The 15,078-nt window shown below is 41.2% G+C and overlaps 1 protein-coding gene across 1 annotated transcript in view; it reads left to right on the top strand.

Annotated features, from left to right (window-relative positions):
• CTNND2 (catenin delta 2) overlaps positions 1-15,078 on the top strand; it is a 1,428,722-nt gene that overhangs the window by 724,989 nt on the left and 688,655 nt on the right. The gene's annotated exons all lie outside the window — the stretch shown is intronic.

Genomic DNA, 15,078 nt, shown 5'->3' with positions numbered 1-15,078 from the left:
ATAAAAGTACAGAGCAAATACAAAGTGAACAGGTGCACAATGTGTTTGTATATAGTATATTACAATATTGTCAAACAGATATGTAAATAAATACAAATTTCAACTTGGAAAGAGAAGAAAAACAAATTTTTTATATAAAAAATATATATAGAAAACATCCATAAATGTATGGATCCAATGAATTCCCTAATAAGAAGTTATGATATCTGTGTAAAGTAGGTATATACAGATAATAGAGAGCATGAAAAACATATAGAGAGCAACTAGCATCATCATAAAAATCACATGCCTGACAACATGAATGTAATTGACATGACAGAGATATACACTGTGTAAGCTGCAGGTCCAAAACGTAGGTAGCATACATTTCATAAGAACATTGAGAGATCTAATTCTGCATTCAGTCCTGCAGGTGAAATTGTGTTCAATTCAAAAATAGATCTCTGCTCTTGTTTTAATAACATCTCATCCAGATTCCCTCCACGCCAAGATGGCCTCACTATTTTCAGAACCAGGAACTTAAGATCAGAAAAACTATGTGAAAAATCAATACAATGATGTACTAGTGGTGCTAATATATTGCCTCTCTTTATGTTGCTTCGATGTTCAATCATTCTGATTCTTAATTTTCTAAGGGTTTTCCCTACATATATCAGGTCACATGGGCAGAGAATGATGTAAACCACTCCTGCTGTGGTGTGTTTGGGTAGGCCTTTTGTGTGTGTGGATGAATGAAGGTGGTAACAGAGAAGGATGATGAGCAGACTGAGCAAAATCCACAAGGATGATGGCCTAATGTGGATGCCAGTACTGGTTCATCTGTCGGTAGGGCAGATGGAGCTATCATCTCCTTAATGTTTTTTCCACGAGTCTAGGCAATGGTCAATTTCTTGTCTTTAAAGCAACGATGCCCTTCCAAGATGTGCCAATGTCTTCTCATAATCTTTTGGATACTATATATCACATTATGGTCACAAAATCATGGTAAAATAACCCTAAAAGCTGAGGTTATTGTATTGCCCTGGGAGCATTGGGCCTCAAAACTACAGCCCAGTTCTTCCAGGCCCAATCCTTGAAAGGTTCTGTGGGACTGCTGTAAGCCCCCCCCTAATTAGGCCTCCCGAACCAAGAAACCCCTCCCCCCGCCAAAAGCTTGCACCACCCCATCAAAGTCCCCCCCCCCTTTTCATTGAGGGCCTCTGGGCCCTTACCTGGTGGTTCAGTGGGTGATGGGCAGGAGTGATTCCCTGTCGCTCCTGCCTGGCTGGTGCTGTCTCCAAAATGGCACCCTTAGTAATTTTATGCTACTCTTGCTGCTAGGGGTCAAATTTCTGTATAAGGAAATATGACTTCTAGCGATAGTAGTGCAAGACTATTGCTGGAGCGCCATTTTGGAGATGGTGCCAGTTGGGCAGGAGCAAAGTGGGATCTCTCCTGCTTGTCACCCACTGGGCTACGAGTTAAGGGCCCTGAGGCTCTCGCTGAAGGGAGTTCCTTGGAGGGTCGGGGGAGGCTTTGATTGGGGAGGGGAGCTTCAGGGAGGCCTCATGGGGTGGGTTTACTACAGTCTAGTAACCCATTTAAAGGTTTGGGCTTGACAGCATCAAGCTGTGGCTTTGAGGCACATAGAATAACACTGCTTTCAAGGTGGCTGTCAAGCAGCATTATTCTTTTACCATGGGATTCAATAGTCTGCAGTACTGAGATACTGAAGGTTGCTGAATCCAGTGGTATATCAAAGTGTGGTAAAAGCTTGTCTTTTAGCACACATTGATAACTTCTCCCTTTATAGAATGGAGCTCTTTCTAGTGTTTGACAACGTTAAGAATTGAGTTATGTTTATGTATATTAAATAGCCTATAATTTTATATGAACTGCTAAGGAAGAAAAATCGTATAAACACGAACAAAAATTCAACAAATTTAGATGTAGAAAACCTTGTGCTCAGAGGGGCATACTTTAAATCCCCATAGTGAGGGGCCAAAAAAGGCTCACTCATTCAATCATTGCATATGGAAAAACTCCAGCAATAACTAAACGCAGCAAGCAATGTCTTTATATGTATTAAAATTCAAACAATTCAAAAAATGAAGTAATGGGGTGAGGAGGCACTTTTCTACATTGGTTGTCCAAATGCTGACATTTTGTAACAAAGCTTTTCCCAGCAATAAAATGGGATAACATCCAAATATAGGGTCCTGTTTACTAAGCTGCGCTAAGGGCACACTAGCATTTTTAGAGTGTGCTAAACGCTAAAGACATCCGTATATTCCTATGGGTGTCTCTAGCATTTAACATGCGCTAATAACAGTAGCACTCCTTAGTAAACAGGGCCCTTAGGTTGTTAACAGAAAATAATATCCTAGATGGTTGTAATTGGGGGCTATATAAAAATTACAGCCCCAACAATTTGGTATCTTCTCCCTGAGGAAGCTGTTTGTGAGAGCGAAACATGGGCCATGTAGAGATTATTTTCTGTTAACGATGCATATTTGGATGTTACCTCTTTTTATTGCTGGGAATATATTTGCTACAAATGTCAGCATTTGGACAACCAACATAAACAAGGGTCTTTTCGTGCCATTACTTCATTTTTTTAATTGTTTTAATTTTAATACATATAAAGACATTGCTTGCTGCATTTAGTTAATACTGGAGTTTTTCCATGTGCAGTGATTAAAATGAGTGAGTCTTTTGGCCCCTCACTATTGGAATTTAAAGTATGCCCCTCTGAGCACATGGTTTTCTCCTTTTAAATTTGTTTAATTTTTGTTAAAGTGTTTATATGATTTTTCTTCCTTAGCAGTACTTCATATATTATTGGGATTTTCTGCTTAAGGGTTATATTGACTATTTTGTATGTTTCTTTGTCTCTGTTTGCTCATCTTATAATTTTGCTATATTGCAGTGGATTTGAAGGAACTCCTATATAAGTGATATCACTTCACCATTATTCAGGGGGAAATCATCCAACTATTCTTTTTTTTTAATTATTTTTTATTTATAAATTTCAAATTATACACCAAGTATTACACTTGTAATGAAAAAGTATATTTGTCCATAACTTTATAAAGCAATATTCAAGAAATAATAAATCCTGACAAAGTACACACTAGTCCTCAATATTAGATCCAAGGTTTAACAATAACCGGAGAATTTAAATAACAATTTTAAAAGAAAACAAAACCGGTCAGGGGTTTTCTTTTTTCTATTCAAGCAAGTTCTTTTCACTTCAAAGATTTTTTGGCTGTTATAAATTCACTAAGTTGTACAGATTCAAAAAAAACATATTTGACCGATTGATAGCAGACAATGCACTTACAAGGGTAACGTAAGAAAAATGTTGCACCTAGCTGGAGGACTCCTGGCTTCAGTAACAAAAACTGCCTGCGTCTTTTTTGAGTCTCCTTAGAGACGTCAGGAAATATGCGTACTTTAAAACCCATAAATTCTTTTTCTCTATTTTTAAAGAATTTCTTCATAACCATAATTTTATCAATAGATATAGCTAGAGTTACTAACAGTGTAGCCGAGGCTACTAAGTCCTCTGTTGGTGTCTCTAGAATCGCTGATACATCAAGTGGTTGCTCTTGTTGTTGTATAGAGGTCCCAGATATCCGTTGTGGTAAATAATAAACTTGACTCATAGGTGGAAAATTTTCATCTGTGAAACCTAATATTTCTTTCATATATCTGGCTAACATCTCTCTTGGAGCAATAGTTACAGCTCTCGGAAAATTCAAAAGTCTTAAATTGTTTGCTCTTTGAGAGTTTTCCAGGTTTTCAATTTTTTTCCTCATATTAGTAAAATCTCTTATCATATTAATCTGTACCTCCTGCGTTTTTTCCACTTGTTGTACCGATTTTTTTTTTTTAACAATAGAGTTTTATTGAGATTTGAAAAACAGCAAACCATTCACAATCAGTGGTGTACAACATTAAACCTATAGACAACCTAAGTAAACCCCCAAACATCCCATTCTGTAGAGCCAGAGCTCCCGTTATAACTCCTCTCTTCAAGTTACCCCCTTAGACCCCAAACCCTACCTCCCCCCCCCCCCCCCCATCTACTAAATCTTTACCCAGTAACCGATCCAGATGTACCCATTCCTGAGTTGTATGGTCATATCGTCCCAAGCGGCGTTCAGTCAGTTTCTCTAATTCTCCCAACAAATCGAGTTTTGAGAGCCAGTTAACTAGTGTTGGTCCATTATTCTGCTTCCAGTGGGCAGCAATAATAGTCTTTGCTGCAGCTAAACAGAGTCTTTTGAGGCGGCGTTGCCATTTCAAGCCTCTACAATTACCCCAGCCAAGCAGACACCACTTGGGATCACACGGGAACAGAATTTCCAGATTTGCAGATAAACTTTGTGTGACCCCCTGCCAGAATCCCTGTAGATATTCGCAAGTCCACCATATATGCATATCCAGCTAGTCTTATCCAAAATGGAAGAAAAATACAAATGAGGGCAGCTGATAATCTGTGTACTTTGAGGACTACTCACCAAAGATTAGCATGGATGCTAACTGGGTTCTGCCTGGTGCAACCTACCTGTAAATGGTGCAGTGCCAGATGCAGAAGTGACTTCTAATGGGCATACACAATTTCTATTACAGCAACAGATGAGTCCCTGAAGAGTGAATTATATCTTTCTACCAGCAGGTGTAGATGGAGGAAACAAGGCTGAACTCTGTTCCTGTATAGGATGGCCCTTTCCTCAGTCAGTCAGTTGGTCGATCAGTCAGTTGGAGCTTGCAGCAGTGTGCTAGTCCTCCTGGCTTTTCAGCCTTTGCTCTGGGAGCATCTGATCTGAATTTTGTCGGACAGTGTGACAGTTGTGGCCTACATCAACTATCACAGAGGCACTCGGAGTGTGCTGTTGGCCTTGGAGGCCCGGTTGTTGACACGTAGGACAGAGGCCCATGTGCCACTGCTTTCAACCTCACACATTGTGGGCACTCTGAATGTCCTAGTGGACTTTCTGAGCAGGAACTCTTTGGACCCAAGTGGGAGCTCTCAGTCAGGGCATTTGCATTGATCAAGCAGAGGTGAAGGACTCTGGCTCTAGACCTCATGGTATCCAGGCATAATGCCAATGTCCCTTGATTTTTCAGCAGAAAAAAAAGAGATGGGGGGTCAGAGGTCTTGGATTCTGTGCCAGCTTCAGATCTGCTTTGTGTTTCCTCTGTGGCCGTTGATTGACAGAGTGCTTCGTCGTATACAGAGGCATTTGGGAAAGGTGATTCTTCTGGCGCTGGACTGGCTGAGGAGGTCTAGGTACACAGATCTGATTCACCTTCTGGTGGATCATCCCTTTTGTCTGCATCAGGTTTCTGGATTACTTGAGCAGGGTCCCATTCCCATGGAGGATTCATTCCCCCTTTGGTCTTATGGCCGAGGAAGATTTGGGTGGGATACCGGTGCCGGAAATGGTATTCGAAGCTGACGAGTCGGAGAAACTTAATGAATTCTCTGTAAACCTGGAGGATGTAATGGGGCAGTTCTACAAACTAAACAGTAGCAAATCTCCTGGACCAGATGGTATTCATCCCAGAGTACTGATAGAACTGAAAAATGAGCTTGCAGAGCTATTGTTAGAAATATGTAATTTATCCCTAAAATCGAGCGTGGTACCGGAAGATTGGAGGGTGGCCAATGTAACGCCGATTTTTAAAAAAGGTTCCAGAGGAGATCCGGGAAATTATAGACCAGTGAGTCTGACGTTGGTGCCGGGCAAAATGGTAGAGACTATTATTAAGAATAAAATTACAGAGCATATTCAAAAGCATGGATTAATGAGACAAAGTCAACATGGATTTAGTGAAGGGAAATCTTGCCTCACCAATCTACTACATTTCTTTGAAGGGGTGAACAAACATGTGGATAAAGGTGAGCCGGTTGATATTGTGTATCTGGATTTTCAGAAGGCGTTTGACAAAGTACCTCATGAAAGACTCCAGAGGAAATTGGAGAGTCATGGGATAGGAGGTAGTGTTCTGTTGTGGATTAAAAACTGGTTAAAAGATAGAAAACAGAGAGTAGGGTTAAATGGTCAGCATTCTCAATGGAGAAGGGTAGTTAGTGGGGTTCCCCAGGGCTCCACGCTGGGACCGTTGCTTTTTAACATATTTATAAATGACCTAGAGATGGGAGTATCTAGTGAGGTAATTAAATTTGCTGATGACACAAAGTTATTCAAAGTCGTTAAATCGCGGGAGGATTGTAAAAAATTACAAGCGGACCTTACGAGGCTGGGCGTCTATATGGCAGATGACGTTTAATGTGAGCAAGTGCAAAGTGATGCATGTGGGAAAGAGGAACCCGAATGATAGCTTTGTCATGCAAGGTTCCACATTAGGAGTCACGGACCAAGAAAAGGATCTAGGTGTATTCGTCGATGATACGTTGAAACCTTCTGCTCAGTGTGCTGCTGCGGCTAAGAAAGCAGATAGAATGTTAGGTATTATTAGGAAAGGAATGGAAAACAAAAATGAGGATGTTATAATGCCTTTGTATTGCTCCATGGTGCGACTGCACCTCGAATATTGTGTTCAATTCTGGTCGCTGCATCTCAAAAAAGATATAGTGGAATTAGAAAAGGTGCAGAGAAGCGCGACGAAAATGATAAAGGGGATGGGACGGCTTCCCTATGAGGAAAGGCTAAAGCGGCTAGGGATCTTCAGCTTGGAGAAAAGGCAGCTGAGGGGAGATATGATTGAAGTCTATAAAATAATGAGTGGAGTTGCACAGGTAGATGCGAAGCGTCTGTTCACGCTTTCCAAAAATACTAGGACTAGGGGGCATGCGATGAAGCTACAATGTAATAAATTTAAAACGAATCAAAGAAAATGTTTCTTCACTCAACGTGTAATTAAACTCTGGAATTTGTTGCCAGAGAATGTGGCAAAGGTGATTAGCTTAGCGGAGTTTAAAAAAGGTTTGGCAGGCTTCTAAAGGAAAAGTCCATAGACTGTTATTAAATGGACTTGGGGCAAATGCACTATTTGTGGGATAAGCAGTATAAAATATTTTGTACGTTTTTGGGATCTTGCTGGGTATTTGTGACCTGGATTGGCCACTGTTGGAAACAGGATGCTGGGCTCAGTGGACCTTTGGTCTTTCCCAGTATGGCAGTACTTATGGCTATTTGGAAGCCATCATCTCTACTTGTTCCAGGCTCACAAGCGATCTACTTCTCTGGCTTATGGCATGTGTAGAGGATCTTTTAAACTTGGTGCACGGAGAGAGATATTTTGCTCTTCAAGTCATCCCTGCCTCAGATTTCAGTGTTACTCCAGGAGGGCCTTAAGAAGGGCTTGACGTTTAACATCTTGCAGGAGCAATTGGCAGCTTTGTCGTGTTTCAGCGGGTGTCATCTTTGCTCCTCATTGACTGCTCACCCAGATGTGATTTGCGTTTAAACCCCCCTTTGCATACCCCTTGTCCGGCCTGGAGCCTCAACCTGGTTTTGAGGGCCCTCCAGAAGGCCCCTTTTGAACACCTTTGGAAAGTCTTGATTAAATATCTCACACTGAAGATGGTCTTTTTGGTTGCCATTGTGTTGGTGCAGCGAGTTTTGAGTTGCAGACTCTCTTTTTTCTCCATTTTACGGAGGCGGGCCAGTCCATTAGAACATACATAAAACATAAGAATAGCCATATTGGGTTAGACCACTGGTCCATCTAGCCCAATATCCTGTTTCCAACAGTGGCCAAGCCAGGTCACGGGTACCTGGCAGAAACTCAAATAGTGTCAACCTTCCATGCTACCAATCCGATGGCAAGCAGTGGCTTCCCCCATATCTATCTCAATAACAGACCATGGACTTTTCCTCTAGGAACTTGTCCAAACCTTTTTTTAAACCCAGGTATGCTATCCACTGTTACAACATGCTCCAGCAGCGAGTTCCAGAGCTTAACTATTCTTTGAGTGAAAAAATATTTCCTCCTATTTGTTTTAAAAGTATTTCCATGTAATTTCATTCAGTGTCCCCTGGTTTTTGGAAGAGTGAAAAATTTATTCACTTTTTCCTGTTCTACACCACTCAAGATTTTGTAGACCTCAGTCATATCCCCCTCAGCCGTCTCTTTTCCAAGCTGAAGTGCCCTAACCTCTTTAGCCTTCCCTCATATAAGGTGCTTTGCATCCTCTTTATCATTTTGGTCGCTTTTCTTTAAACCTTTTCTAATTCCACTATATCTTTTGTGAGATATGGCTCCAGAATTGAATGCAGTACTCAAGGTGAGGTCGCACCATGGAGCAATACAGAGGCATTACAGTATTTTCAGTCTTATTTACCACCCCTTTCCTAATAATTCGTAGCATCCTGTTTGCTTGTTTGGTCGCTGCTACACACTGTGCAGAAGATTTCAGCATGTTATCTACAACGACACCTAGATCTCTTTCTTGGGTGCTAGCCCCCAAGGTAGACCCTAGCATCAGGTAACCGTGCTTTGTATTGTTCTTCTCATTGTGCATCATATTGCTTTTATCCACATTAAATTTCATCTACCATTTGGATGCCTAGTCTTCTAATTTTCTAAGGTCTTCCTGTAGTTTTTCACAATCTGCATGTGTTTTAACAACTTTGAATAGTTTTGTGTTATCTGCAAATTTAATCACCTCAGTTATCATTTTGATTTCCAGATCATTTTTAGATATATTAAATAGTACCGATTCCAGTACAGATCCCTGAGGCACTCTACTATTCACCCTCCTCCACTGCAATATAATCCTTAAGCAGGTTTCTGTCCAAGAACCAATTCCTAATCTACAGAAGAACATTGCCTCCTATCCCATGACTGAAAATCTAGATACATTACATCAACCGGCTCACCTTTAACCACATGTTTATTCTCGCCTTCAAAGAAATGAAGCAAATTGGTGAGGCAAGAATTCCCTCGGCTGTACCCATTAAACCATGTTTGTGTGTTCCTTAATTTTATTCTTTATAATAGTTTTCACTGTTTTGCCGGACCCTGAAGTCAAGCTTACTGGTCTCTAATTTTCCACATCACCCTTGGAACCCTTTTTAAAAATTGGCATTACATTAGCCACCCTCCAATCTTCAAGTGCTACGGACAATTTTAATGACAGGTTACAGATCACTAACAACAGATTGGCAATTTTATATTTAAGTTATTTCAGTACCCTGGTGTGTATACCAGGTCCAAATGATTTATCACTCTTTAACTTGTCAGTTTGGCTAAATACATCTTTCAGGTTCACTAAAATTTCTTTTAGTTCCTCTGTGTCGTCATCCTTGAAACCCATTTCTCTTACAGGTAGATCTCTTACATCTTCTTTCATACAGTCCGAAGCAAAGAATTCATTCAGTCTCTCCGCTATTGCCTTGTCCTCCCTGAGTTCCCCTTTTCCTCCTTCAAGATCTAACGGTCCTACAGATTCCCTCACAGGCTTTCTGCTTCTGATGTACCTGAAAATGTTGCTACTGTGAGTTTTAGCCTCTGCAGCAGGTTTCTCTTCATATTCTTTTTTTTAGCCTTCTTTATCAATGCTTTGCATCTTTGACAGTGCTTATGTTGCTTCTTATTTTTGTTGTTTGGATCTTTTGAAGGATGTTCTTTTGGATCTAATAGCCTCTTTCACTTCACCTTTTAACCAAGCTGGTTGTCATTTGCTCTTCTTTCCAGCTTTCTTAATATGTGGGTAACCTTTCTTACATATGCCCAAATATTTATGAACTTCTAATCTATAAAATTTACTCAGAACCTTTCCCATAATTTTCAGTGTAAAACCACCTGTGAACTCCTGCTTTGAAAACTGCCTGAGAGAAAAAGTACCCACAAACACTTACATATCCTTTTTTGTGAAAATAGTAGAATATTACGGACACTTTTCAGAGTACTGAATATGCCTGTTGTTTTGCTCCCCAGGAACACCCGCCTTAAATGTAATAGAAGTGTGTTATGATGTATATAATTTATTTTATTTATTACATTTGTACCCCGCTCTTTCCCACATACAGCAGGTCTAGTGCGGCTTACATAGTAAAAGAAAGCATCTTACATGGTAAAGAATACAGTAAAAACAAGGAAATGCAGGAACAGTATTATAAATTGTGATGATCATAACTACTTACATTATGAAAGGCATTACAAAGGACATGTGAAAAGAACGTAATGAACTAGAATAGGGAAGGTAGACAAGGATATGATAGGTGAAAGGGAAGGAGAATGGGAGGGAAATGGTAAAGGATGAAGGGAAGAAGATGAGGGATTGAGTATAACATTGGACTCAGAGTAAGCGTCGACGTCTTGGCAGGAGTATCGTAGGTGATCTGGTGGAATTAAACTGGTCCATTAGGGTAAACTTGCTTGGAAAAATAGCACTTTAACATTTTCCTGAAAGGTAAATAGTTATTAATAACTCGGATGGGTCTTGGGAGAGCATTCCAAAGTTGACTACCCAGAAAGGAGAAACTGGATGCATAGTATGTTTTGTACTTGACACCTTTGCAGTTTGGGAGGTGTAGATTGAGGTATGTTCGCGATGACATTGTTCTATTTCTAATTGGGAGGTCAATCAGGTTGTTCATATAACTGGGGGATTCTCCTGATATGATCTTATGGATAATTGTATGGACCTTGAAGTATATTCTCTCTTTGATGGGGAGCCAGTGAAGCCTTTCTCGAAGGGGTGAGGCGCTTTCAAATCTTGACTTTCCAAATATAAGTCTGGCTGCCGTGTTCTGGGCAGTCTGGAGACTTTTCAGGACTTGGGATTTACATCCAAGGAAAACACTGTTGCAATAATCAACCTGAGTGATGACTGTGGATTGAACCAGGTTCCGGAAAGTGTTCAATGGAAGATAGGATTTCACTCGCTTCAGAATCCACATTTTCTTTCTGATAATAGAAATAAAAGTGTTTATGATGCACATTGCAATATAGAAATTATTATCAGTAATAGTAATAATAGTGCAGGTTGGGGAAATTTAAAAAAATCTACTTCTGTAAGTATAACGCTGCAGAAATTGCTTAAAAAATTTCCACCTAAATATAAATGACCAAAATTGAAGCATTTATTCAGTGGAAAATCAGATTTCTACACACACACACACAAAAAACTACTTTTCCAAGGGGAATTCATACATCTATTCTATGGGTTATTCAAGAGTACATGAGTAAAAATAGACTAAATTGATGATTTCTGAAAGAAACAACTAACAGTGTGTTGTTACATCTCATGTATTTTATCCTTTCATAATATAATTTATATTAGCAATATAGACTTGTCTTTCATTTTGAGTTATTTACGGGTTGTTCTGAACCTCTGACTGGCAGAGGAATGGGAGGGAAGATGTTTCCTCTGTGTATTGGAAGGAGTCACCTCTACAGCATCTGTTAGTTCTGTTTCCAGAGCACATTTATTAATAACAGATCTTATATGTGGTAGCCTAGACAGAGCAGTACCATCAAATCAGACAACTAGTCTACTGTTCTTACATCAGAAATATATCAGTTTTTCTCCTCAAGCTTTAAGCTTTCAGCTTCAAATGATAGTATCCTTTCACAGTAATTCCATTTCTTAGGTTCAGTATTTTTAAAACTATATATATTTAAGTGCTAATATATCTGTAAAACTAAGAAACATAGTTTAAGCCCCCCTTCCAATGATAAAGGGAATGGAATTACTCTCATATGAGGAAAGGCTAAAGAGGTTAGGGCTCTTCAGTTTGGAAAAGAGACACCTGAGGGGAGATATGATTTCAGGTCCACAAAATTCTGAGTGGTGTACAATGAGTAGAAGTGAATCAATTTTTTACTCTTTCAAAAAGTACATAAACTAGGGGCACTCAAGTATTTTACCAAGTCCGTGTGGAGTTAGGTACCACCTATGTAAAATCTTATGACCATTTTCTTTTATCAGCAATTTTATTTATTTATTTATTAGGATTTATTTACCGTCTATTTGAAGGAATTTACTCAAGGAGGTGTACAATAAGAATAGATCAAACATGAGCAATGACACGGAAGCCTTAGCCATTCGACTATTAATTTCTTCCCAGTCATCCTTCACCAATTGCTCCCTAATTCCCTTTTATTTCAATGCATCAGTTTCCTTTGAGGGGAAAAGCTGGGTATAGCATAAAGAGTGGAGATTAATCCCTTCATAGAATGTGTCACTAGGGCCACTTGGTTCCATCTGAGTTCTGAGGCTAGAGTCTGGAAGCAAACCACATAGGTTCCTACGGTGAGAGAGCCTTGTTGAAGATGGAGAAGATCCATTGCAGTGGAGCAAGGTCGCTCAGGCTCATCGAAGACCAGACAAAATTGTTTTAAAAAGGTGGTAGATCTGAGAGGATGGGATCTTGTTGTTCCCATAAAGATGTCACCCAGGCCAGGACTTGTCCCGATAGAAGAGACATTTTATAAGTGACCTTTACCTGGCTGCTGGGAAAACTGTGCTGTTATAATTCAAAATGCCTCTGGCACTACTTTAGAAAAGCGTGACAAGCGCTGGGATTCTTATCAAAACTTAGAGGATCGGGAACCCGGAGAGTAAACATAACAGTAGGAACAGCATTTGGGGCTGGAAGACTTGGCCCCAGAGACAGTGACCCATTCTGAACCATGAGTTGCATGCAGGGCTCCCGAAAGGTGCTGTAGTTGATGTTGTAAGGCCTGGGCAAGGCCCTGGATGGTGGGATTCTCAGACAAACTCATTGTCCTCAGCAAACTGTCACACTAGGTGGTGGAAACTGGAGGTGAGCCCTAGAGCCATGGAAAGAAAGCGGCTGACGAAGCCCCAGGGGTCTTCACCTGAACCAACCACTGTTCCCTGAAAGTTGAGATCTCATGTTCTGCTTGCCAGCAGAACTTAAGTCCTCAGAAGGGCAAACAATGGGCCAGAGCAGCAGGTTAGGACAGACAGTGAGTAAGGCAATTCCAGGCACAGGTCAGGGCAAGTTGAACAAGGCAGTTCTGGGTACAGACACAGGTCAGGTCAGGCGGCAAGCAAGGCAATTCCAGGTACAGGCACAGGTCAGGCCAGGTGGCAAGCAAGGCAATTCCAAGTACAGGCACAGGTCAGGCCAGGCCAGGTGGCAAGCAAGGCAATTCCAGATACTGGCACAGCTCAGGTCAGGCATCAAGCAAGGCAAATCCAGGAACAGGCACGGGTCAGATCAGGCGGCAGCAGAGAACAGAAACAATATGCCAACAGGGAAGGACAAGCCAACGGACTTATTGCTGAGGCAAATTGTTGAAAGTAAGCTGAGTTTAAATTCCTACCAGAAAGGGGTGTGCCCTGTGATTTCCCCGGAAGTTACTACTACTACTACTACTATTTAGCATTTCTAAAGCGCTACAAGGCGTACGCAGCGCTGCACAAACATAGAAGAAAGACAGTCCCTGCTCAAAGAGCTTACAATCTAATAGACAAAAAATAAAGTAATCAAATCAATTAATGTGTACAGGAAGGAGGAGAGGAGGGTAGGTGGAGGCAAGTGGTTACAAGTGGTTACGAGTCAAAAGCAATGTCAAAGAGGTGGGCTTTCAGTCTAGATTTAAATGTGGCCAAGGATGGGGCAAGACGTAGGGGCTCAGGAAGTTTATTCCAGGTGTAGGGTGCAGCGAGACAGAAGGCGCGAAGTCTGGAGTTGGCAGTAGTGGAGAAGGGAACAGATAAGAAGGATTTATCCATGGAGCGGAGTGCACGGGAAGGGGTGTAGGGAAGGACGAGTGTGGAGAGATACTGGGGAGCAGCAGAGTGAGTACATTTATAGGTTAGTAGAAGAAGTTTGAACAGGATATGAAAACGGATAGGGAGCCAGTGAAGCGACTTGAGGAGAGGGGTAGTATGAGTAAAGCGACCCTGGCGGAAGACAAGACGGGCAGCAGAGTTTTGAACCGATTGGACAGGGGAGAAGTTCCGGGTTTTGCCCCTTTCAGAGGTGCTTAGGTGGGCACATGCATGCATTAACCATGCCTCCTGCTGGGACTGACGCTGCCAACTGGCCAGACCACGCGGCGGAGCAAGACACTGTTGGCCCACACAGTGGGCAGGAATGCCACTGCTCAGGACCGTCAACTGTGTGCCGGAGGAGGCCGGACCTCGAGCGCAAGTGATTATTATTATTATTATTATTATCATTCATATGCATATCCTGCCCATAAATGTTAGTGGTCACTTTATAGAATTGCTCCCTAAGAGGTCCATTTACTAAAGGGTTGCCACGTGACAAATTGGAACCACCACCGGTGGTAGTTCCGCCCCCAGCGTTTGGCATTTCCAGTGTGACCAGAAATTTTTAATTTTTACCACGGGTTCGGCACGAGAGCCCTTACCGCCACTTCAATGGGTGACAGTAAGGGCACCCCCCAGTGGCCGCTCGGCAAGTGTGTACTTACTGTACAGCTGTTTCATTTTTCTTCACTTTTATCCGCTAGTGTAAAGGAGGTCTTGGCGCTACTGCTATCACAGCGCCCCTTTTACTGCTGTTTAGTAAAAGGACCCCTTAATGTCCAATTCTAAGCTGCTTTTCTCATGTTATCCACACCATCAGGCATGCCTACCCTATTGTAGATTTTGGTATCATCCACAAAGAGGCAAACCTTAGTTCCTCTTTGTTTAAAATTAATTTTGCCCAGGCAATTTTTGTGTGTGTGTGTGGGGGGGGGGGGGGGGGGGGGTTCGCCTGGTCATTTTTTTATTGTGGGTTGCTTGTGTGCAAGAACTTTAGTTTGGCAAATTGATTGTACATATGTTAATTCATAAGTATATGCATATACAAGTGATTTGTGTGCACTTAAAACCTTTAGGGACCCAAACAAACTGAATACATGTGCATTAATACACACCTGTCATAAGCAATCAACATGTAGATTTCCTTTTTTGTGTTGGAATGGTTGGCAGAGAGGTTACTACTACAGTGACCCTGTGATGCGACTGTGAGAACATTGATTCACTCTAGTGCATAATAAAATATGAACTTAGAAGCTAATCATTCTTCTTATTTAAATAATTAGCATGTGATTATTTTGTTCCCCAATCACATAGTTGTAACAGATTTTCTGGGGCACCACTACTTTAGGAAGTCAGCTTAAGCTCTT

This window comes from Microcaecilia unicolor, chromosome 1 (assembly GCF_901765095.1).
Source record: "Microcaecilia unicolor chromosome 1, aMicUni1.1, whole genome shotgun sequence".
NCBI classification, from domain to species: Eukaryota; Metazoa; Chordata; class Amphibia; order Gymnophiona; family Siphonopidae; genus Microcaecilia; species Microcaecilia unicolor.
Note: the sequence above shows the minus strand (reverse complement) of the source record. Positions and strands in the feature narration are given on the sequence as shown.